The following is a 23,327-nucleotide window of genomic DNA, read 5'->3' as shown; positions in this document are numbered from 1 at the left end:
TGGGAAGCCCCATTTCCTTGCTTAGGCTCACATAAACTGTGAGCCCCTCGGCATGCCGGGGAAACTGCCCTCTGGTTGCAATAAGTTGAATCTGCCCAGCTGCAGTGGCGCGTGTTAAAAGACATCCCCCTTCCCGAAAATCCAATTTGGTTTCTCAAAATCTTTGCTGCAAATATTGAGCTGGAGGAGAAAATTAAATTTGCTCAGGTTCACACGCGGTTTTCTGTCATTCGAAGAAAATGGGACTTTCTCCCCTGAGCTTGCGCCCCTTCCCTTTGGTCATTCTGGTGGACTTGCCCAAAGAAAACGATAATTTGCTCTACTCAAAGCATGATATAAACGACCCTTGTTTACTAGTAAATTGATGCAGGTGGAACTAATTTAAACCTAAAGGCTAAGCTGAAACCGCAGACTTCTGTTCTCAGATCTGGCGGCTCTAGAGGAAGACTTCAGAGGTCGGGGGCACCGTCTTCTGTTTTTAAAGCTGTCCTTTGGGTGAGTAGGCACAGTCTTTTTTGATGATCTTTCTCCTCGTCTTTCAAACAAGGACACTAAACTCGGACTCTGAGTTACTCGGTCCCCCTCACAGGGCCCCCGGGGCCCTAAACAGTGGACCTGCCCACCTCTCCAGCCCTAGATGTGTGCTCAGTCACGTCCAACTCCTTGTGACCCCCATGGACTGTAGCCCACCAGGCTCCTCTGTCCATAGGCTCTTCTAGACAAGAGTACTGGAGTGGGGTTGCCATTTCCTTCTCCAAGGGATCTTCCCACCCCAGGGACTGAGCCCCCGTCTCTTGCGTCGCCTGCTTTGGCCGGAAGATTCTTCACCACTAGCGCCCGCAGCTCCAGCGAGGTGTAGCAACTCGCCTGAGGTCACTCAGCAGGTCGGTGGAGAAGCTGGGATTTGAACACAAGTCCAGCCCGTGCTGATTCCACTTTGTCACATCTTGAAACACTGTTAGAGCTGAGACCCAGGGCGGGGCCGCTCACTCTCCGATTCCTTTCTGCTGCCTGCCTGCCTGGGAGAGGGTGAGCGGGTCTGGACCTGAAATAGTGGGGAGAAGTGGATGCCTCTGCTTAGGGAATAGAGGAACAGTCCTCCCTACCTGCTTCTTTCCTCCACATAAACATTCATTGAGGACCTTCCTGCCCATACACAGCTCTGCTGGGCGCTGTGGATACAGCAAAAGCACACAGGCTCATTACTTGTCCTCCTGGAGCTCATGGTCTACGTGTTTAGTCACTCAGTCGTGTCCAGGTCTCTGAGGGCCCACGGACTGTAGCTCGCCAGACTCCTCTGTCCTTGGGATTCTCCAGGAAAGAATACTGGAGAGGGCTGCCATTTCCTTCTCCAGGGGATCTTCCCGACCCAGGGGTCCAACGCGGGTCGCCTGCATTGGCAGGAGGATTGTTTACCACTGAGCCACCAGGGAAGCCCTAGTGGTCTGGTAGGGGTGATAAGTGAAGTGAAAGCCGCTCAGTCTTGTCCGACTCTTTGCGACCCCGTGGACGATACAGTCCATGGAACTCTCCAGGCCAGAAGGCTGGAGTGGGTAGCCGATCCCTTCTCCAGGGCTCAAACCCAGGTCTCCCGCATTGTGGGCAGATTCTTTACCATTGAGCCACCAGGGAAGCCTCAAAACACTGGAGTGGGTAGCTTATCCCTCCTGCAGCGGATCTTCCCAACCCAGGAATCGAACCGGAGTCTCCTGCATGGCAGGCGGATCCTTTACCAGCTGAGCTATGAGGGAAGGGGTGATAAACCCTCAGCCAAGCCGGCAGGTCAGAGCTGTGCTGATGTCGGATGGTGGCTGGTGCAATGGGGACAAGCTGGGCAGGGAAGGAGGGTTGTGAGTCAGGAGAGGGACATGCCGTTAAAATGGGGTGCTCAGGAATGGTCTCGATGAGAAAGGGATCTTTGAGTGGGACGGAAGGGGTCAAGGGGCAAGTGGCGTACATCTGGAGGAAGCGGGAGCAGGGAGAGGAGGCCTGTGCTCAGAGCCCGGGGCCGGTGAGTTGGGGGCGGTGGGGGAGGGGGCTCGGGGTGCGGCGGGCACAAGTCACGGCAGGTCCCTGCAGCTCAGAGGAGGGTTGTTGACTTTATTCTGAGCAAAGTGGAGCCGCAGGAGGGCCTGAGCTGGGAGGAGCAGGACCCGTCTAGCTGCTGGGTGGTCAAGGGGGAGGTGGTAAGAGGTGCTGGTGTCGGGGTTCCGGGGGCTGCCGTGCAGGTGGGCGGAGGAGGCCGGGTTCCTGAGCTCCCAGGAGGGAGGCGGGTCCGGTCTGGGCCTGGTGCTTGACTGGCGGCGGGGGAGGCCCAGGTACCCGAGACACAGGGCCCCGTCATTTCTGCAACCAGATTTCCAGACTCCCATCCCATCACTGCCTGAGGGACAACCCAAGCGATCTTTCTTAGAGGAGGATCCAGCTGTCTTGTTTGGTCCCCCAGAAGCAGAGCTTATGACAGGGGTTTGGTGTTGGCCGTGGGGGAAGGGAAAGAGGACACGGAAGGGTCTGCTGTGGGGGCAGGTGCCTCGTGGGCACCCGGGGCTCCGTCCAGCTGGGAGCTTTGTGGCACGGGGAGCCTGGCGTCTCTCTAGCTGTCTGAGGGCTGCAGCCTGGTTGGGGAGGGGCACTGCCCCTGGGCCCGTGGGGCTGGTTCTGCTCCCTGGCAGGAGGGCTGGCCACACCAGCAACAGCGCCCAAGTAGCCTCACAGGAGTTTGCAACGAGCAGCCTCATCCAGATGGGGTGAGTGGCCCCGGGTGGGGCTGGGGCCCCAACCTCCCCCGCTCCCTGCGGCCACTCTGCAGCCTCCTCCGAATCTTTCAGTGGCTCCCTGCCGCCTCCCGGATGAAGTCCAGACTCCTGAGCACGGCCGACAGACTCTTCAGGGGGGCTTGGTCCTACGGCCTCTGCAAGGCTCTGCAAACGTCTTGGGCTTTGCTGGCCACCTAAGGCCTCCACTCTGCTGGGGCCGCATGCAGGCAGTTGTAGGTAAAGAAAAGAACAAGCGAGCCTCTGTTCCAGAATTATGTTTAGGGAAACAAGCAGTGCCCACGCTGGGCCCTGGGGGCTGGAGTTTGCTGACCCTTATAGGACAGATGGGAACCGAGTGAGTAGAAGTGTGGGTCTTATGAGAAGGTTGCTAATAATAATTATAAATACCATCAAACAAAAGAGCTTTTACACATGCTTCTGGGGGGTAGGGTCCACCTGAACTCTACACAACACAGACACATCAGATCCAATTGCATTTCCTGGATATTGTGTTTTCCTTCTGAAAATCTCAAAGCGGCATTTAGACTAGAGGAAATTTAATTAAAAGCAGAGATCTATGCTTATACAGCTAACTGTCTGCTTTAGCCCACAGTTAATTGAAGTCATTGGAGAATCGTTTGAAAGTGGATTTTGTTCTCTTCCAGCCGGGCCCATGACCCGGTACTTGTCATTGTAATCAAGTCTTGTGGTTCCATGGCTTCAGAGACCATCTGGAGTAGCTGAGTGGATATTTAATTCCATTTGTCATTTGGGGATAGCTTTCTTGATTCGCTGAGATCAGCTTTTCTGTCACCAAAGCAAGGGTAATTGTCTTTAATCAAAGGTCTCACTGAAAAATGTTTAGGCTGCCATGCAAAAGGCAGCTTTGCTTTTTTATCAGGATCCCAAATGTGGATAAAAATTCTTGTGTTTTTTTTTTCCCTTCCCTTTATTACCTACTTCAAAATAATATTCCATTCTCTAGAATAGGTTTTGTACTTGGACAGATCTGGGTCTAAACTCAAATTTAGATATTTGGGTGCCTTGAGAGAATCTCGGAGTTTTAAGCTCCTTACTTGCAGAATGGAAACACTGGTGTCCTCGCTTTACTAAATTATTCCACTTTCCACCCCAAAACAGAGATAATCACGGACATTCATGGAGCATCTCTACATGCCAGGTGCTTTGTTGAACACATTGCCATCACTGTTTTATTAAATCATTCCAGTGACCTCAGGAGGCTGGAATTATTGTATCTCCACTTTAAAGATGGAGAAACTGAGGCACAGAAAGGTGAAGCGTCCTGTTAAAGGCAGTAAGTATCACAGCAGGACCTGAGGACGCTGCGATGGGGTGAGGTGACTAGAGAGACATGTAGGGACCACAACCTGGATGGTTCTTGGCCTTTGGTAGAAACTCAAAGAGAAGTGAAAGTTAGTTGCTAGTTGTGTCTGAGTCTTTGGGACCCCATGAACTGTAGCCCACCAGGCTCCTCTGTCCATAGAATTCTCCAGGCAAGAATACTGGAGTGGGTAAGCCATTCCCTTCTCCAGGGGATCTCCTGCATTTCGGGCAGATTCTTAACTGTCTGAGCCACCAGGGAAGCCCAGCGTACAGAGTTGCTTATTGAGTGAATTGCAGGAAAAGTTGGCCCTTCTCTTGAATTGGTTCCCTTCTATATGGTGAACTTTTGGCTTATCAACCAACTGATCTCTTTAATGTGCCTGGCATAGTGAAACTGGTCTGGGGTGTCTCATGCTTACGAGGTGCCCCTAAACCTTGGAAATCTCTATAAGGTCATGAGGGGCACAGAGAGAAGGAAAATAGGGAGCAAGCTGCTCTAGACTTCATGGGAAAAGCAAAGGTATTCTTGAGGGTCCCATGGTGTATAAGTTAGGATATTTGCTGTTGTTCAGTCGCTCAGTTGTGTCTGACTGTTTGCAACCCCATGGACTGCAGCGCGCCAGGCTTCCCTGTCCTTCACAATCTCCAGAGCTTGCTCAAACTCATGTCCACTGAGTTGGTGATGCCGTCCAACCATCTCATCCTCTGTCGTCCCCTTTTCTTCCTGTCTTCAATCTTTTCCAGCATCAGGGTCTTTTCTAAAGGGCTGGCTCTTTGCATTAAGTGGCCAGAGAATTACAGCTTCAACCTCAGCATCAGTCCACTTCCAATGAACATTCAGGACTGATTTCCTTTAGGATCGACTGGTTTGATCTTGCAGTCCAAGGGTCTCTCAAGAGTCTTCTCCAACACCACAGTTCAAAAACATCAAATCTTTGGCACTCAGCATTCTTTATGGTCCAACTCTCATATCCATACATGACTACCGGAGAAACCATAGCTTTGACTAGATGGACCTTTGCTGGTAAAGTAATGTCTCTGCTTTTTAACATGCTTTGTAGGTATGTCATAGCTTTTCTTCCAAGGAGTAAGCGTCTTTTAGTTTCATGACTGCAGTCACCATATGCAGTGATTTTGGAGCCCAAGAAAATAAAGTCTGTCACTGTTTCCATTGTTTCCCCATCTATTTGCTATGAAGTGATGGGACTGGATGCCATGACCTTAGTTTTTTGAATGTTGAGTCTTAAGCCAACTTTTTCAGTCTCCTCTTTCATCTTCATCCAGAAGCTTTTTAGTTCCTCTTCGCTTTCTGCCATGAGGGTGGTGTCATCTGCATATTTGAGGTTATTGATATTTCTCCTGGCAATTTTGATTCCAGCTTGTGCTTCTTCCAGCCCAGCGTTTCTCATGATGTACTCTGCACAGAAGTTAAATGAGCAGGGCGACAATATACAGCCTTGACGTACTCCTTTCCCAATTTGGAACCAGTCTGCTGTTCCATGTCTGGCTCTAACTATTGCTTCTTGACCTGCATACAGATTTCTCAGGAGGCAGGTAAGGTGGTCTGGTATTCCCATCTCTTTAAGAATTTTCCACAGTTTGTTGTGAGACACACAGTCAAAGGCTTTAGTGTAGTCAGTGAAGCAGAAGTAGATGTTTTTCTGGAACTCTCTTGTCTTTTTGATGACCCAGCGGATGTTGGCAATTTGATCTCTCACTCCTCTACTTTTTCTAAATCCAGCTTGAACATCTGGAAGTTCTTGGTTCATGTACTGTTGAAGGCTGAAATAACAGGTTAAGGAACTCACAGTGTCAGTATATATAGGAATCTGGAGGTGGGGTCACTCCATAAGAGGCTTGGTGGCTGGACTTTTCTCTTCCACCACCCTGAATCTGTTGACTTTCCATCCTTAAGCTTGACCTTTGTCACAAAGTAGCTGCCACAACCCCAGTATTTCATCTTTATAGAATCTCAGTTGAGCGACTAACACAGGCAAGGAACACATCTGCCACACAGAGCCATGGGGATAACTGGGTAAGAAGCAGGCCATGTGCCTTCCTTTCACATCAGCCTAAAATGAGGGGCCTTAGCTCACCTGGATTAGAGACCCCAGTGGGCAGATGGTAAAGTATCTGCCTGCAATGTGGGAGATCCAGGTTTGATCCCTGGGTCAGGAAGATATCCTGGAGAAGGAAATGACAACCCACTCCAGTACTCTTGCCTGGAGAATCCCATGGACAAAGGATCCTGGTGGGCTAGAGTCCATGGGGTCGCAAAGAGTCAGACACGACTGAGTGACTAACACACACGTGCGTGCACGCGTGCACACACACACACACACACACACACACGGAATGAGACTGAAGTCCCAGCCCATAGCAGAGTCATCTGGGCTGGGCATGACTTCAGCTATCTGTGCCTCAGGGTCTCATCTGTAATAATGAGGATGGTTTTAGTACCTGCCTCATACTATGAGGATTCTGTGAAGATTAAGGGAGTTAATTTGGTTAAGATGCTGAGAACTCTGCTTAGCATGAAACACAAACTATGTGAGTATTATCGCCTCTGTTTCTTGGGACCAGGCAGATACCTAAGGCGGGCAACTGTCTTGGTTTGTCCAGGACTGACTGGGTGCCTTGGACACGGGACTTTCAGTTGTAAGACCAGAACCATCTGGGGCAAACCAAGGGGAGCTGATCACTCGGGAGGGAACAAGTGAGGTGGGCTGGGAGGGAGGAGGCAAACCGGAGAGCTTGCACCTAGGCCACCTCACCCTGCCAGGCAGTTGCCACTTTCCTACCATGGGGTCAGAACTTATTTTTCCAGAAAAGCCAGATAGCTGGATTTTTTATTTTAGATATCTGAATGTTTATGTATTTTAAACATTAAAAAAAAAAACCAACCACACTGCTGGACCCTTGGGCTGCCATTTTACATCTTACTCCTCTCTTTTCAGCCTCTATCCCTTACAGGCAGGATGTTTTTTGGTTCTGAAACATGTATATTTATCTCCTGCCTTCCCAGAGAGGCTCCTTAACTCATTCTTATTTGCTTCTGCAGGACGCACGAGACAGAAATTGAAGAAGAAAAACATTCCGTAGTCTGGGTGGCTGCATCGACAGAAAGATTTCCCTGGTAAATGTCTTCCCCGCCACTTACGTGTGAAGGCTGCACGATGAGAAGTTAGCCGTGGGTGTGAGCGCCGTGGCTGCACGATGAGAAGTTAGCCGTGGGTGTGAGCGCCGTGGCTGCACGATGAGAAGTTAGCCGTGGGTGTGAGCGCCGTGGCTGCACGATGAGAAGTTAGCCGTGGGTGTGAGCGCCGTGGCTGCACGATGAGAAGTTAGCCGTGGGTGTGAGCGCCGTGGCTGCACGATGAGAAGTTAGCCGTGGGTGTGAGCGCCGTGGCTGCACGATGAGAAGTTAGCCGTGGGTGTGAGCGCCGTGGCTGCACGATGAGAAGTTAGCCGTGGGTGTGAGCGCCGTGGCTGCACGATGAGAAGTTAGCCGTGGGTGTGAGCGCCGTGGCTGCACGATGAGAAGTTAGCCGTGGGTGTGAGCGCCGTGGCTGCACGATGAGAAGTTAGCCGTGGGTGTGAGCGCCGTGGCTGCACGATGAGAAGTTAGCCGTGGGTGTGAGCGCCGTGGCTGCACGATGAGAAGTTAGCCGTGGGTGTGAGCGCCGTGGCTGCACGATGAGAAGTTAGCCGTGGGTGTGAGCGCCGCGGGTGACTCTGTCACCGTCACGGTGGTTTGGGGGAAGAAGAGTCGTTCATCTTAGGTCACGTGGCAGGCGGGGTCATTGACTTCCTCTGCTGCCTCATGGCTGTGCCATCTGCGGACCTTACTTTTTTCTTTTTTAACTGAAGTATAGTTGATTTACAATGTAATTTTAGATTCAGGTGTTCAGCATAGTGACTCAGTACTTGTCGATTATTCTCCATTGTAGGTTATTACAAGATCAGGGGTATAATTTCCTGTATGTGTGTATGTATGTGTTAGTCGCTTAGCTGTGTCTGACTCTGCAACCCCATGGACTCTAGCCCACCAGGCTCCTCTGTCCATGGGATTCTCCAGGCAAGAGTACTGGAGTGGGTTGCCATTTCCTTCTCCAGGGGATCTTCCTCATCTAGGGATCGAATCTGGGACTCCTGCATTGCAGGCAGATTCTTTACTGTCTGAGCTACCAGGGAAGCCCGTAATTCCCTGCGCTATTGGTAAATCCTGGTTGTTCATCTGTTTTATGTATAATAGTCTGTATCTGTTACTCTCACACTCTTAATTTGTCCCTCTCCCTCCCCTTTGGTAACCACAAGTTGGTTTTTTTTTTTTTTATGTCTGTGAGTCTGTCTCTCTTTTGCATATATATATTCCTTTGGGTTATTTTTTAGATTTCACATATAAGTGATATACAGTATTTGTCTTCCTCTGACTTATTTCACTAAGCATAATACTCTCTCGGCCCATCCACATTGCTGCAAATGGCACAATTTCATTCTTTTTTTATAGCTCATGTTCTATTACGTGTGTGTGTATATATATACACACACACCACATCTTCTTTATCCAGTTGTTGCTGCCGATGGGCACTTAGGTTGCTTCCATGCCTTGGCTATTTTGAATGGTGCTACTTGGAACATTGGCATGCATGTATCTTTTTGAATTAGTGTTTTCATTTTTTTTTCCAGATACATATGCAGGAGTGGAATGGATCTTACATTTTTTGCAGCAAATGTGTACTGATCCAATCAGTGGCCTTCACTGATGGAACTCGGAAGCTTCTGGAAGTGGGAAGAGCTGCACCATTGTTGGTGAGCATTAGGTCCACTGTGGTGAAGGTTCAGGGGCCCATGGATGACATTTCATGAACGCTTATGAAACAGGCACCTGCCTGCCCCAGCATTCTTCCCAGGTCTCTCAGGTCCCAGGCACCCACACGGAAGTTCTCACCTTCCCCCATCTCTGAGAACTTTCATGTGGGTGAACATTTGTCCCAGTTCAGTCTCAAAGGGCAGGCATCAGGGATGCTACTGAGGACTCTCGATTCCTCAGAATGTTTGTATCTGAAATAGGATCGCTGGTAAATGCCTCATTAGAACCCAGTGGAATGCATCCCAGGGAGAGGGGCACTTCAGGCAGCCTGACCATCTGGCCCTCTCACCCTGGATCCTCCCTGGTTAGGTGATACGCCCTAGAAGAAGTCATCTGCTTTGGTTCTCTTGCTCTCTGGAGTCTTCATGTCACACCTGTCTTCTCCAAGTGAAGGAGAACTCCTTAAGTACACTCTTCCTCAAATTTCACTTCTTTGCACACAACCTTCCTGAGTTTTGCCATATTTATGTATGATTCAGGCTACTAGTAACTTAATATTTTTGTTTACATAAACTCACATGAGTTTACTTAAAGGGAAACTTACATAAATAGGAAGCCAAGATCATGTTCTAAAAATAGGATTTATAGGAAATAGAGCTACAATGGAAGTAATGTCATTATATACCAGCTAGATTCAGCTGCCTAAGAAGGTTCTTAACCTGACACCTGCCCCTTTTTTGTCGGAGGGGAAATGACAGGTGTCAGAGGACTCTCAGAGACATCGTAGCACCGTCCTGAGCCTTTATCCTACAGGACGACAGATCAGGAGCCGCTCCCTCTCTGACTCAATGCTTTTTAATATGGTGCTCCCTCCTCCCCACCATCCAAAGTCATAAAGGTTCTACATTTTGGAGAATACCATCCCCGCAGATACTGTACCTTCAACCCAGCTCCTCTTAGCCAGGAGGGCCTCTTCAAGGGGGAGTCCCTAGACTGAGTCTTCCCTAAATCAAGAATTTCGGGTCCTGGGCAGATATCAGTGCTGGGGTCGTTGTCACACTGGGTAGATTCTCTTGATGGACACTGGCTTTAGGGCTGAATGAGAATCTGCAGAGAGGAGCCCAGAAATGAGCTGATATCATAGTCTTTGCAAGAGGTTCTTATGACTGAGGAAGTCTGTGAACCTCCACCTCAGCTTCTTAGCAGCGGCAGAGAGACTTTGAGATGGGGCGTGCTCTTCCCAGCCCCTACGCGCATCCTCCACAGACACAAAATCAGCTTGGTATGCAGATTATTTATTGGTACATTTTAAGTATGTGTTAAATGCCAGGCGTTGTGCCAGCCGTAGGAGGATCCTGCAAAGCAGAGATGACAAAGGATGGAACCATTCTTTAATGGATGCAGAGCTCAGACTTGGCTTTTGAGATGACTCTATTCTCTAAGGCAGTTTTTAACATCATGGTGCCATGTTCGCCATTAACCTTTTCACGGGCAACCGAGGGTGTCCTGATTCTGGCAATGGCAGTCTAGCTTGTCTTGGGCCAGTCTTCCTGTTGAGGATGAATGGGAAACCTAGATTAAAAAAAAAAAAAAAAAATCCCTTTGAAGGTTTTAGAAAGATGCTAAGGGTTTGAGGGGCCAAGATCCCAGGAAAAAAGAGAAGCTCCCAGGTTTGAGTCTAGTATTTCAAACAATTTTCCTTTTGCGGCATTTGCTGATTTGGAAGCAGGGGCTGATGGGCTGAGCCGTACTCTTGGCAGATTTATAGAGCTAGGGCAACAAACACTGGCATTCAGGGCCTGCCAAGAAAGAGGGGACCTGGGGAACAGCCTCAGCTTTCAGCTGGAGCCCTGGAGAGCTGCTCCCTAGGAGTAAGGACGAGCTGAGATCCTCAGAAAGACTGAAGCTCAGCAGTGAGTCATCTCAGTCCCTGATTGGATTAAGTTGATCTTAACCTGGTTGTCTGCCAGAAGCAAAGGTAAATCTTTGGAAAGAGGTCGGAACATTTACATTTGCTCTTCCTTGCATCCCGCTGCCCTGGATCTCACTGCAGCCACAGCTCCCAGAGCTAGCTTTATGCAGGTATCACTCAAGAACACTGCGTCAACCCCTGCATATCCCTTAACTTCCCAGACCAGGGGTTCTCTGGTGCCTCTGCCTGTGGGAACCTGCCTTTCATACACATGCAGCCTGGAAGTAAAAGGGAGTTATCCACTTACAGAGCAACTCTTGATCAATGGGAGATGTGAGTTGTAGAGTAAGTGCATCTCCCTTCCATTCTTCAGGAAGAAAATTCTGAGTTATATTTATATTTTTTAGGAGGTCTTGGCAGGATCAATCACCAGTAGCTTAAGGTAACAACCAACTCAAGGAGGTGCCCATAAATTGCTTTTTTCTTTTTCCCTGTTTTATTCTACTCAGAATCCCATGCCTGTGCATTTGGATTACCACCCTAAATGAACTGTCTATGTACAGGTCAAGGTCTGAGCTTCTACTTTCTGGAGAATCCACTCTAAGAAAATATGATGTAGAGGTTAAAATCCTCTACATTTTCCACCTACAATGTCTAGCATACAACAACAAGTAAGCAGAAAGACAAAAAGATTAAAAAAAAAATAAGAGAAGATACAGCCAACAGAAATAGAACCATAGAAAATTCAGATATTAGTGTTGTCTGAAAATATACTGTTAGGTAAAAATATTACTAGAGGTAAAGAAGGATATTCCATAAGGATAAAAATTACACTCTCTAAGAAATATATGGCAATTCTAAATTTGTTTGTGTATGATACCATAGTCTTAAAATTGACAAGCTCAGCTGATAAAGAATCCACCTCCAATGCAGGAGACCCTGGTTCGATTCCTGGTTTGGGAAGATCCCCTGGAGAAAGGATAGGCTACCTACTCCAGTATTCTTGGGCTTCCATGGTGGCTCAGCTGGTAAAGAATCCACCTGCAATGAGGGAGACCTGGATTCGATCCCTGGGTTGGGACGATCCCTTGGAGAACGGAATGGCTACCCATTGCAGTATTCTGGCCTGGAGAATTCCATGGACTGTATAGTCCATGGGGTCCCAAAGAGCTGGACACGACTGATCGACTTTCACTCTCACTTTCAAAAGGCGATATAGACAAATCTAAATCTTATTAAGTGATTTTTAATATGCTTCTATCAGTAACTGGTAGGAAAAAAACAATCAGAACAGCTAAGGATTTAGAAGATTTAATCAACATTATTAATAAGTTGACCTAATTGGCATATATAGAACGTTGCACCCTAGAACTACAGAGTACACGTTTTTGTCAAGAGCTCATGGAACATTTAACAAAATAGACTACACATTAGGCCATAAGGCAAGTCTCTACAAATTTCAAAGGGCTGAAATCACATAGAATATATTTTATGATTATAGTAGAATTAAGCTAGAAATTAATTCAAATATAACTAGAAAACTCCCACGTGTTTGGAATAAATAACTGATATGTTAAAGAAGAAATTATAGTGGATCACTTTTCAGTCTTTTGGCTAAGATCAAGTGTAGAAATTACAGGGGAGATTAGAAAATATTTTCAATTCAATAATGAAAAGATTAAGTATCAAAACTTGTATAGAGTTTTACTCAAATCAAGATGAAGTAACAGAGGCTAGATTTACCTTTCTTTTTTAAATTATTCAAAAATTAGGGGAAAAAGAAGCAATGTATATGATCATATATAGCAGGGATAACAGTTATCTCCGAGAGAAGGGAGTCAATCTGTAAACTGATGATGGGCACACTTTTCTACATGTGCATTATGCTTCAATAAAAAGCTAAAAACGTTCATGTTGATGTATGGCAGAGGCCAGCACGGCACTGTAAAGCGATTATCCTCCAAAAAAAAGCTAAAAATGTCAAACAGGGATGATAAGTATTTGGGAAGGTCATTTCATTTAACAAAAAAATTGTTGTTGTTTAGTTGCTAAGTCATGTCTGACTCTTTTGCGACCCAAGGTTCTGTAGCCCGCCAGGCTCCTCTGTTGTTTGGGATTTCACAGCAAGAACACTGGAGTAGGTTGCCATTTCCTTCCCCAGAGGATCTTCCCAACCCAGGGATCGAACCTGCATCTCCTGCATTGGCAGGCACGTTCTTTACCCCTGAGCCACCAGGGAACCCCAACAAAAAATTTACTAGGTGCTTTTTATGTACCAAGCATTGTGCTAGAGAAACTGAACAATATATTAGCCAAAGTCCCTCCCGGGCCCAACACACATACTCTGTGTGTGCATGTTTTATGGCAAATAAAGAATGACGATTTATTCATGATTGGCAGAGAGTAGAGTGCTATGGGAGCCTGCAGCAGGGGAAACTAGCATTTCTCCAGACAACGGGTTCTCTGCTGAGCACTGAAGGATGGCTGGGATTTAAGCCAGTGAAGAAAGGGAGAGAAGTGTTGCAAGTAGAGGAAACAGCAAAAGCAAAGACCTCAGAGAGGGGAGAGAACTTCGTGCATCTGAGGAACCCAAAGTTCATTGTGAGATAGTGACAGAAAGCTAGAAAGAAGTGTTAGTGGCGAAGCCACACAGGTTCCTCCAAGCCACGCCGAGGAGCCTGGACTTTATTCTGAGGGCAATAGGGAACTCTGGCAGGATGTTCATGAGTGAGGGGACTGGATTCTAGGGCTGTATTTGCTTCTGGATGGCAACAGTGGAGGGTTTCCCAGTGGCTCGGAGGTAAAGAATCTACTTGCAGTGCAGGAGACACAGGAGATGTGGGTTGGGAAGATGCCCTGGAGCAATCCACTCTAGTCTTCTTGCCTGGAGAATCCCATGGACAGAGGAGCCTGGCGGGTTATAGTCCATAGGGTCGCAAAGAGTCAGGCATGACTGAAGCGACTTAGTATACACGGCAAGGGTGGAGGTATGATCAGTGAGAGGGATGCTACGGTCAGGCAGAGGTGATACAGGGAAAAGATGGATGACAGAGAGTGGATTTTGAAGAAGAGTTAGGAGGGGGAATGGATGGGACCAGGTGCTAAGTGGGCTTGGCAGGTGGTGGGGTTGATAAATGACCTCTAGGTAGTCTCGTCATTTTCAACCAGCGCTGGTGGCGGGGAGCAGGTGATGGGGATGCACGAACAGAGAGAGACTCTCAAACTTCATCCCGCTCTCACCGCACAGCTGCACCCGTTATCTCAGCACCGCAGTTCTGACGCTCCAGGCTCATCCACATCCACCCTTCTGTTTACAGCCAAGCCCCGGGGAGGCTGCTGGGGAAGAGCAGAGCCTGGCTCTAGAGAAGCATCCTGACAAAATAATTAGTGTCAGCGAGAGGGCGGTGAGTGGCAGATAAAACTTAGATAATCTGAGTCCCGCATTTAAACTGGGGAGCAAAGTCAATGCCTCCCTGGCTCATCAGGGGGTCCTTGAATCATTTTCTGACCTGGACCCTTCTCCTGGACTGGGACCCGATCAGTACATGTGCTGGATGATCTGGGGTCACGAGGAAGCCAATGGTCTGATACTTGGCAGGTGGCTCGCCTCGCAGAGCCCCCTGGTGATTGTGACCGTGATGACCATCTGCTGTTTGGACAGCCCTCCTTTCCTCTTCCCCTGGAAACAGCATCTTGATTTCCTTCTGGGAAACTTCCTCTCCCCCACTCCCAGTCCGTTCGGTTCTGTTGGATCTGACCTTACTCCCAGCTGCAGATGGGAATTGGTGGCCCCCTGCTTAGCCACTCCTGCAGAGAGAGAGGTCTTTCCATAAAAGCCCTGCGAGGCTTGGATTGGTGTCTTCAGATAACATGTCCATCCACACCCCCGTCGCTCTGGGAGGGAGGCCAGGGCACTCTGATTGGGAGAACCTGGGTTACGTGCCACCTTCCTGATGAAGGGGAGGGTTGGATCACAGTTGGTTTTTTTTTTTAATTTATTTTTTTTTCAATTGCAGGATAATTACTTTACAGAATTTTGTTGTTTTCTGCCAAGATCAACATGAATCAACCGTATAGGTGTACACATGTCCCCTCCCTCTGGAATCTTCCTCCCACCTCCCTTCCCATCCCACCCCTTTAGGTTGATACAAACTCTGAGTTCCCTGAGCCATACAGCAAATTCCCATTGGCTATCTATTTTACATATGGTAATGTAAGTTTCCATGTTACTCTCTCCATACATCTCACCCTCTCCTCCCCTCTCCATAGCTCTGTCCTCTATGTCTGTTTAAAAGCCCTGATCTTGGACACTAGCTGTGTAAAATGGGCAGATGACTTAGACTTTCTGAGCCTCCATTTTCCTCGTCTGTATAAGGGATGCAATAGCAGATCTCTAGCGGGATTACTGGGGGATTAAGTGAGTTATTCTTTCAGAACTTTTCTGTAGACTATGGCAGCCCCTTGTATTTGTTATTCTCGTACTCTGGACGCTTTGCTACCCCCTCCTTTATTATTAAAGCCCCAGAGGGCTCTGTTCCTGCCAACCGGGTGCTTTGCTGTCAAAGGGGTTAAGAGTGGCGCCTGGGACGCGAACAGCCAGCGGTGTCACCCAGGACCCGTCACAAGCACTGTGCCCCCGACCCGTCCTGTCACCCGGCCCCTCTGCCTCCGGCTCCCAGGGACAGGCTCTCTGGCTATGCGCACCTCACCGGTGAGAACACTGAGCTCAGAGCGGGGCGGGACGTGCAAGAGGACCCTCAGCTGACACGGGGCAGCGCTGGGGCTTGAGCCCAGGTCTGCTGGATTCTGAAGCCTCTGCTCTGTGCTCTGTGACAGTCCTTTGTGCTGAAGGTCAGGGGTCCCATCATGGCAGGAAGTGCCTGGGGGCAAAGGTCTTGATCAGCATCGGGTGGGGACCTTTCCTGATCCACTGGCACAATCGAAATAGGTCCCTTCTTGCTTTTCCTGTTCACCAGCTTCTCCAGGGTCTTGCAGAAGACTTGGGCTGTGACAGGGGAAAATATGAGAGATGGGAGAGTCCTCACAGCCTTATAGCATAAGCACTCAGCACGGACGGTTCGGCAAGCCAGTGTTCATGAGACGCCATTCATTCACGTGTTCACTCACATGTGGGAGTCGTGTTTTGGGGTCTGTAGGGACACCAAAGGGACTACAGTTCACACTCCTCGCTGACGCAGCCATCTGATGAACCCCCTTCCCTGCCTCTGAGAAAGCACAGGGCTCTGGGAGGACCTGGCCCACTCCTGTTCAGGTGGTTGGGTAGGAGGGTTGAGCGCCACGTCCTTTGGCCGCAGTTAGCTGTTCAGAGGAGGGTCAGCCCTGGGTCTTGGGGGGCACTTTCTTCCCTCCAGGCTTGTAAAAGTGATTGGCTGTGGGCCTGGGGATGCTCAGGGCTGTCCTGCCATCCCATGGGGACCCCCTGCACGGGTCAGCAGAGCATGGCACAGCTGTGAGACGGAGCATCCAGAAGAGATTTCTCAGCTCACTGGATGAAGTCGGGCACGTCTCTGGGCTTCTCGATTACAAGACGCATTTAAAATAATCAGCCCACTTTAAGTGTGGCTTCTTATATACACTTGACCACTTGATCTTCGTGATCTCATTCCAAAACCCAGAGGAACATCTTTCTACTTTATTGTAATACTTGTGTGGACATATAGGTATTTGTGTCCAGTTTATGTTTAAGAGATTTTTTTGATATCCACGGGGACCTGGGTTTTAGCTCTGGCTTTGCCTCTAAGTCATAGCATGAGCCAGGGCCAAATTCACCTCCTCTGCAGGCCTCAGTCTTCCCATCTGTAATATGGATACACTGGGCCCACTGCCCTCTCAAATCCCTTCCACTCTTACTTTCTATGAATTTAAGATTGGTATGTGCGTGATGAGACAGAAGTAAACGCTGGTGTGGCATCGCTGGGCTCAGAGTTCTGTTTGCTGAAGCAGACAGGAGCCTGATGGAGACCTGATTGGTTGGGGAAATAGGGATTTATCTGTAGGAGGCCATGGCAGCCCAGACATAGGCTTGCTGCCTCCTGCAGACGTGTAAAGCATCGCTAATGATTAAGCCTGCCTGCAAAGCTCCCCGCACAGATGGCTGTGGGGCTGCACACTGAGCTTCGGGAAGGAGATGTGAAACCTGAGAGCAGCTGGCATCCGATCAGCCTCCGATACAGGCCTGGGCTGTAAAGCTTTTAACACAGACCTTGAATGTCCACAACCTGCAGGATCAGAGGCCAAGATCCCCAACTAAGGGATGCTCCAGCTCTCAGATTCCAGACTATGCCAATGGTGGATATGACAATTAGCCCACAGAGACGGTGGCTTTTTTTCTTGCTTCAGCAGTGAGACTCATCCTCCTGGGCTGAGATAACCATTTACACTACTGATAGGTTGCAGTTGCGAAGGAGAAAAGCATAATTGTTAGGGTGTATTAGGATCTGGGGAAGGTGATGGCGCCCCACTCCAGTACTCTTGCCTGGAAAATCCCATGGACGGAGGAGCCCGGTAGGCTGCGGTCCATGGGGTTGCTCAGAGTCGGACAGGACTGAGCGACTTCACTTTCACTTTTCACCTTCATGCATTGGAGACGGAAATGGCAACCTGCTCCAGTATTCTTGCCTGGAGAATCCCAGGGATGGGGGAGCCTGGTGGGCTGCCGTCTACTTAGCAGCAGCAGCAGCAGCAGCAGCATTAGGATCTGGGTAGCAAAAAAGCCTTCTAACTGGAGCTAAAAGGATGAGGAGATTTGCTCTTTTTTATATGGACACAAATGTAAAGAAATAGAAAACATTTTGTAATTTTTATTTTTTTTCAATTATTTTGTAAAATCTTGTTCTTTTGTACTGGGGTGTAGTTGATAACCAACAATGCTGTGACAGGTTCAGGCGCACAGGGAAGGCTCTCAGCCACACACACGTGTCCATTCTCCCCCAACTCCCCTCCCATCCAGGCTGCCACATAACTCTGAGCAGTTCCCTGTGCTGTACAGTGGGTCCTTGTTGGTTATCCAATTTAAATACAGCAGTGTGTACATGTCCATCCCAAACTCCCTAACTATCCCGTCCCTCCGTCCTTCCCCCTGGCATCCATAATCTCATCCTCTAAGTCTGTGAGTCTCTTTCTGTTTTGTGAGTAATTTCATTTATATCACTTGTTTTTAGATTCCACATCGAAGGGATGTCATTTGATATTTCTCCTCCTCTGTCTGACTTATTTCACTCAGCGTGACACTCTCTGGGTCCATCCATGTTGCTGCAAATGGCATTATTTCAGAGAATATTTGCTCTTTTAACAAGAGGTCTGGAGAGCAGAAGTTAAAGGATGCCTCGTGTGGTGAGAGGGCCCTTTCCGAGTTGACCTTTTGGCCCCCGGTTTGTTGTCTCAGATTCACAGTGTGGCGGCTGAAGCTTCAGACGGGTGTCATTTCTCTCCAGGGAGGAAGCAGGGTTGAGCAAGAGGCTCTGTCTTTTGCAGCCGAGGTCTTCTGATCTGAGAAGACCCACCTGCTCATTCGGGGCTTGCCTGATGGCTCAGCTGATAAAGAATCTGCCTGCAAAGCAGGAGACCCCAGAGACTTGGGTTCAATCCCTGTGTCAGGAAGATCCCCTGCAGAAGGGAATGGCAACCCACTCCAGTATTCTTGCCTGGAGAATCCCATGGACAGAGGAGCCTAGTGGGCTACAGTCTTTGGGGTCACAAAGAGTCAGACACGACTGAATGACTAACACCTGCTCCTTCAACTCACTGGCCAGGATGAGGGCACCCCCAACCTGGGTCTGCAGAGGAGCTTTGGGAAAGCCCTAGTGCCAGGAGACAAGGAAAAAAGGAGCTGACCAGGGGTGGGTGGCCAGCCACTGGTGGTAGGGTGAGAACTCAAGCCCCTGTCTGCTCCTCCACGGGGGGCTGAGTCCTAGCAGACAGCCCAGCCCCCAGTCCTGCCTTGGTTCCCCACTTACTATGTGCCCACAGTGTACAAGACAGAGATCTCAGCCTGTGGAACAGAGGCAGAAATCCAATGTGCACGAACTGAAACCTCAGTATTTCGGATCCAACTTTAATTTGATACCCACTAAGCCCGCTCCACCAAAGCCTCTCCCCCACCGTGAGTCACCACGGGTGTCTCGTCCTCCACCTACTGCTGTACTCAGGCTGGACTTGCGGCACCAGCTGCTGTGAGCAGGCTTCAGAGTCTCAGTGGCTGCACTGAGTGTTTGCTTTTCACTGACACAGAGCAGGCTGTGGATCCGGGGCCTCTCCAGGGAAGCTCCTTGTGGAATGGCGCCTCCCATCTCCCAGAGCCCCCATCCTTTACCTGCCTGTGGGCCCAGCGTCCCTGTGGCAGGAGGAGTCCTGCAGGTCTGTGCCCTGGGTCTTAGATGCCTCAGCCTGGAAAGGGTACGTCTGACCTCCCATCGGCCAGAAGTGGTCACATGATCCCAAATGAGGGATGAGCAGGGGACAGTGAATCTGTCTCTGCTCCTGCCTTTCGTGGCTTCCCATTGCCCTCGGGGTCAAGTCCCTACCTGACCACCCCGGCTGTCCCATTTCTCCACCACACAGTCCGTGCTCCAGGGATGCTGGAGTTTTGGGTCCTCGAGGCGGGGCGGGGGGCGTTCCCTCTTGCTCACCGCCCTCCCTTTGCATGAGCCGCGCCTCTGACTGCCCCTCCCCCAACTTCTCCGGACTGGTTTCCATTCCTCCTCCATGCCTCACGTTAGGTGTCGAAGGGCTGTGAAATCAGGGTGGTGGGCGTGGTCCTTAGCAGCCTAGCACTCCCATCCCAGCTGTCACCAAGAAGCCGCAGGGCCTCTGGCAAACCACCTCACTCTTGTTTCTTGTTTTCCTTTATTTTCTGTTGAGGTAGCGCTGGTTTATAGCACTATGTGGGTTTCATGCACACACATTAAGTTTCTCTTCTGTATACCCTGCAGTGTTGCTGTTGTTCAGTTGCTCAGTCGTGTCCAACTCTGCGACCCCGTGAACCGCAGCACGCCAGGCCTCCCTGTCCTTCACCATCTCCCGGAGCTCACTCAAATTCATGTCCATTGAGTCGGTGATGCCATCCAACCGTCTCATCCTCTGGTGCCCCTTCTCTTCCCGCCTTCAGTCTTTCCCAGCATCAGGGTCTTTTCCAGTGAGTCAGCTCTTTGCATCAGCTGCTCACTACCGAACGTTCCCTTTCCGTCTGCCACTGCACCGTGGGTCCCTTTCATCCTTTTTACCTCCCCATGCCCTTCCTGGGGCTTCCCTGGTGGCTCAGCTGGTAAAGAATCTGCCTGCAATGCGGGAGACCTGGGTTCGATCCCTGGGTTGGGAAGATCCCCTGGAGAAGGGAAAGGCTATCCACTCCAGTATTCTGGCCTGGAGAAGTCCAGGGACTGGATCATCCACGGGGTCGCAAAGAGCTGGATACGACTGAGCAACTTCCACCTCCCTCCTGCCCCTTCCTCTGTGGTAGCCACTACTCTGTTCTCTGTATATCCCTGTTTGATTTTGTTTATTTGCGTCGCTTCTCATATTCCACGTGTGTGAAATCATACAGTATCTGCTATTTGTAATAAGATGGATGGCCCTTGAGAGGATTGAGTGAAGTAAGTCGGGTGGAGAAAGGCAGATATGCTGCTCAGATGCGATGGCTCAAGTCTGACTCCCAACCTGACCCCTGGCTTTGAGGCTTGAGCTACTAACCTAACCTCTCTGTGCCTCAGTTTCTTTATCTGTAAAATGGGGATAAAGACAATACTTATAACTCATGGGATTATTGTGGGAATTGAGTGAAACTTGTAAAACCTTTTGAAAGTGCCTGGAATGTGGCAAGCACTCAATAAATGTTGATCTAGGTTCTAACAAGACCCTGTCTACCCCTGCCCCAGCTTATGGAGCACACGGGCAGCAGAGGTGTCAGGCAAGTCAACAGGCAGTTACCACCCAGGGCGGAAAGTTCCATATACAGGCAACCGAGTGGGGAGCTGGTAAAGTGGGGCCTAACCTTGTGGCTTGAGATTTCGGCCTTACCCGTGTTCAGTCACTCAGTCACATCGACTCGGCGACCTCATGGACTGGAGCACGCCAGACTCCCCTGTCCTTCACTCGCTCCCAGAGTTTGCTCAAACTCACATCCACTGAGTCAGTGATGCTGTCTAACCGTCTCATCCTCTGTCGCCCCCTCCTGTCCTCAGTCTTTCCCAGCATCAGGCCTCACCCTTCCTGGGTGTAAAAAGGGGACCACCCACCTGACCTCGATGCGGGGAGACTGACAAACTCCTGAGTGCTTAGAGCAGCGCTGGCATCTTCTGCCTGCTTAGTTGGGTGGGCAGGCTTTTTATTGGGTTGGCCAAAAACATCCTATGGAAAATCCCAATGAACTTTCTGGCCAGCCCAATACTAGGTAAGCTGTGGGTGGAGGTCAAGAGAAAGCTGAAATTTGAAGAAAGAGTAGGAGCTGGGAGGAGTTGGGGGTCAGGGGGCTGGGAGGCAGGAGTGGAGCAGCCTTTGCGGCCCTGCAGGATGCTGAGAGGGAGGGAGACGCGGGGAGGCTGGGGGGAGCCAGGGCATCCTCCGGGATCCGGGCGTCTGCTCATCCTGCTGGTGGTCACTGACCCTCTCTATGTCCAGGCCCTGGGGCCACAACAGGGCATAGAGAACACTTGGCTGAAGAGTTTAGCCTTTAGCCCTGGCTAATGGGGAGCCAAGGGAGGACGTTAGGCAGGAAAATAAAATTTTTTTAAAAAATGTGCCTTTAAGGAAGATGCAGAGGCTGACTTAGAGAGAATTCAGATCCCAGCATGGATTCGAAAGGGATCACCATGGCCCAGTCCAAATAGATTTTTCATGACAGGGGCCAGCAAGGCAGTCCTCAGCCCTTTTCCTCTGTGTAGGGTTGTCGTATAAGATACGGGATGCCCAATTAAATGTGAAGTTCAGATGAACAAATAATTTTTAAAGTATAAGTATATCTCTAATACTGCATGGGACATATACTAAAGGGCTTCCCTGGTGGCTCAGACGGTAAAGAATCTGCCTGCAGCACAGGAGGCCCAGGTTCTCCCGTGGGGCAGTCCTGTGGGGAAGGGCATGGCTACCCAGCCCAGTGTTCTTGCCTGGAGGATCCCATGGACAGAGGAGCCTGGAGGACTACAGTCCACGGGGTCACAAAGAGTCGGACACGACTGGGCAACTAACACGTGTGTTCATGTTTATTTAGGCTAAAACATCTGCTTGCTCTGGCAGCCCTGTCTCTGTGGGGTTGCAGGCTGGAGCTGCCCGGCCTCATCTGGGGGAGCACCACATCCTTTCAGGCTCACCAGAGCTCAGCCCTTAGCCTGACGAGGGCAGGATAACGTCTTCCCAAGACAGAACAAGATGGAGGCAGAGAAAAGTCAGGGGAGCCTCACCCAGCCTCCTCGGAGCCTCACGATGGGCTTTCCCCCACTTCCCATGTTTATGTCCCTCACCCCACTCTGCTTCTACAGGAGACTAGTCTGACCCACCTGGCATTTATCCTCTGCCTGGGAGGCTAAAGGAGGGCAGCTTCCCGAGTCAGTCTCATGTTGATTGCTGAGCTGGCTGTGATGGATTCAACACAACCCCTGGTGCTAGGAGTCCCAGGGCCCCAGCTGCCCGCGGAGCCTTCAGCCGTCTCACAAGGGCAGTCTTGGCCAAGTAGCTCCAGGAGCAGGAATAGCAGAAGCTGCCATTGCTCGAGTCGTTAACTTGCTGGTTGGTGTGGAGCCAGGCAGTGGGGCTGTACAGAGTGGAGTCAAGAACAGGCTCTGGGAGTCCATGATATCTTGGTTCGAGCCCCAGTCTTAGCACCGACATGGGCACGATCTTAGGCAGGTATTTCTCCTTCTTGAGATTCAATATCCAATCTCCCAAGCTTGCGGGGAGTTGAACTGAGAATGCATGTGAAATGCTTAACTCTACAGCACCTGGCGGGCTTCCCCTGGCTCAGTGGTAAAGAATCCGTCTGCCAATGCAGGAGACATGAGTTTGACTCCTGGGTCAGGAAGAGCCCCTGGAGAAGGAAATGGCAGCCCACTCCAGTAATCTTGCCTGGGAGAGCCCGTGGACAGAGGAGCCTGGCGGGCTACAGTCCACGGGGTCGCAAAAGAACTGGACACAACTTAGAGATTAACAGCAGCAACAGCGCCAGCAGCTGGCCAGACATCTCAACGGCCTCTCTGGCACTGACCCAAGAGTTTATCGCCTGCACATCACTGACGAGGAAACAGGTTCAGAGAGGCAGAGTCTTAGGGTGAGCCTCTGTGAAGGGGCAGAGCCAATGACTCAGCTCCTGAAACTCAGCATCAGGTAACGAAAAGGCGACCCAGAAGGTTCTCCAGCGTGGAGCCCGCCGGCTTCTCTAAGAAGCTGGAATTCATTTGATTACAAGACTAATGCATATTCATCAAGGATAATTTCGAAAATGCAGTTTGCCAAACGAAGAAAATAAAACTCACTAGCATTCTCACCACCACTA

At 49.9% G+C, this 23,327-nt stretch overlaps 1 long non-coding RNA gene across 2 annotated transcripts; it reads left to right on the top strand.

The window, feature by feature from the left end:
• Window positions 1-226: 226 nt before the first annotated feature.
• LOC123329120 lies at window positions 227-23,327 on the top strand. 2 transcript variants are annotated; one of them, XR_006639923.1, is made up of 4 exons: window positions 227-495; window positions 7,162-7,236; window positions 8,790-8,912; window positions 22,050-23,326. It is a non-coding gene; the product is annotated as an uncharacterized LOC123329120 (long non-coding RNA). The 2 variants fall into 2 exon arrangements; XR_006639924.1 differs by lacking the exon at window positions 227-495 and adding an exon at window positions 5,603-5,654 and having other exon boundaries at window positions 22,050-23,327.

The sequence above is a fragment of the Bubalus bubalis genome, chromosome 14 (genome assembly GCF_019923935.1).
Source record: "Bubalus bubalis isolate 160015118507 breed Murrah chromosome 14, NDDB_SH_1, whole genome shotgun sequence".
NCBI lineage: Eukaryota > Metazoa > Chordata > Mammalia > Artiodactyla > Bovidae > Bubalus > Bubalus bubalis.
The sequence above is the reverse complement of the archived record's forward strand: the minus strand, read 5'-3'. Positions and strand labels throughout refer to the sequence as shown.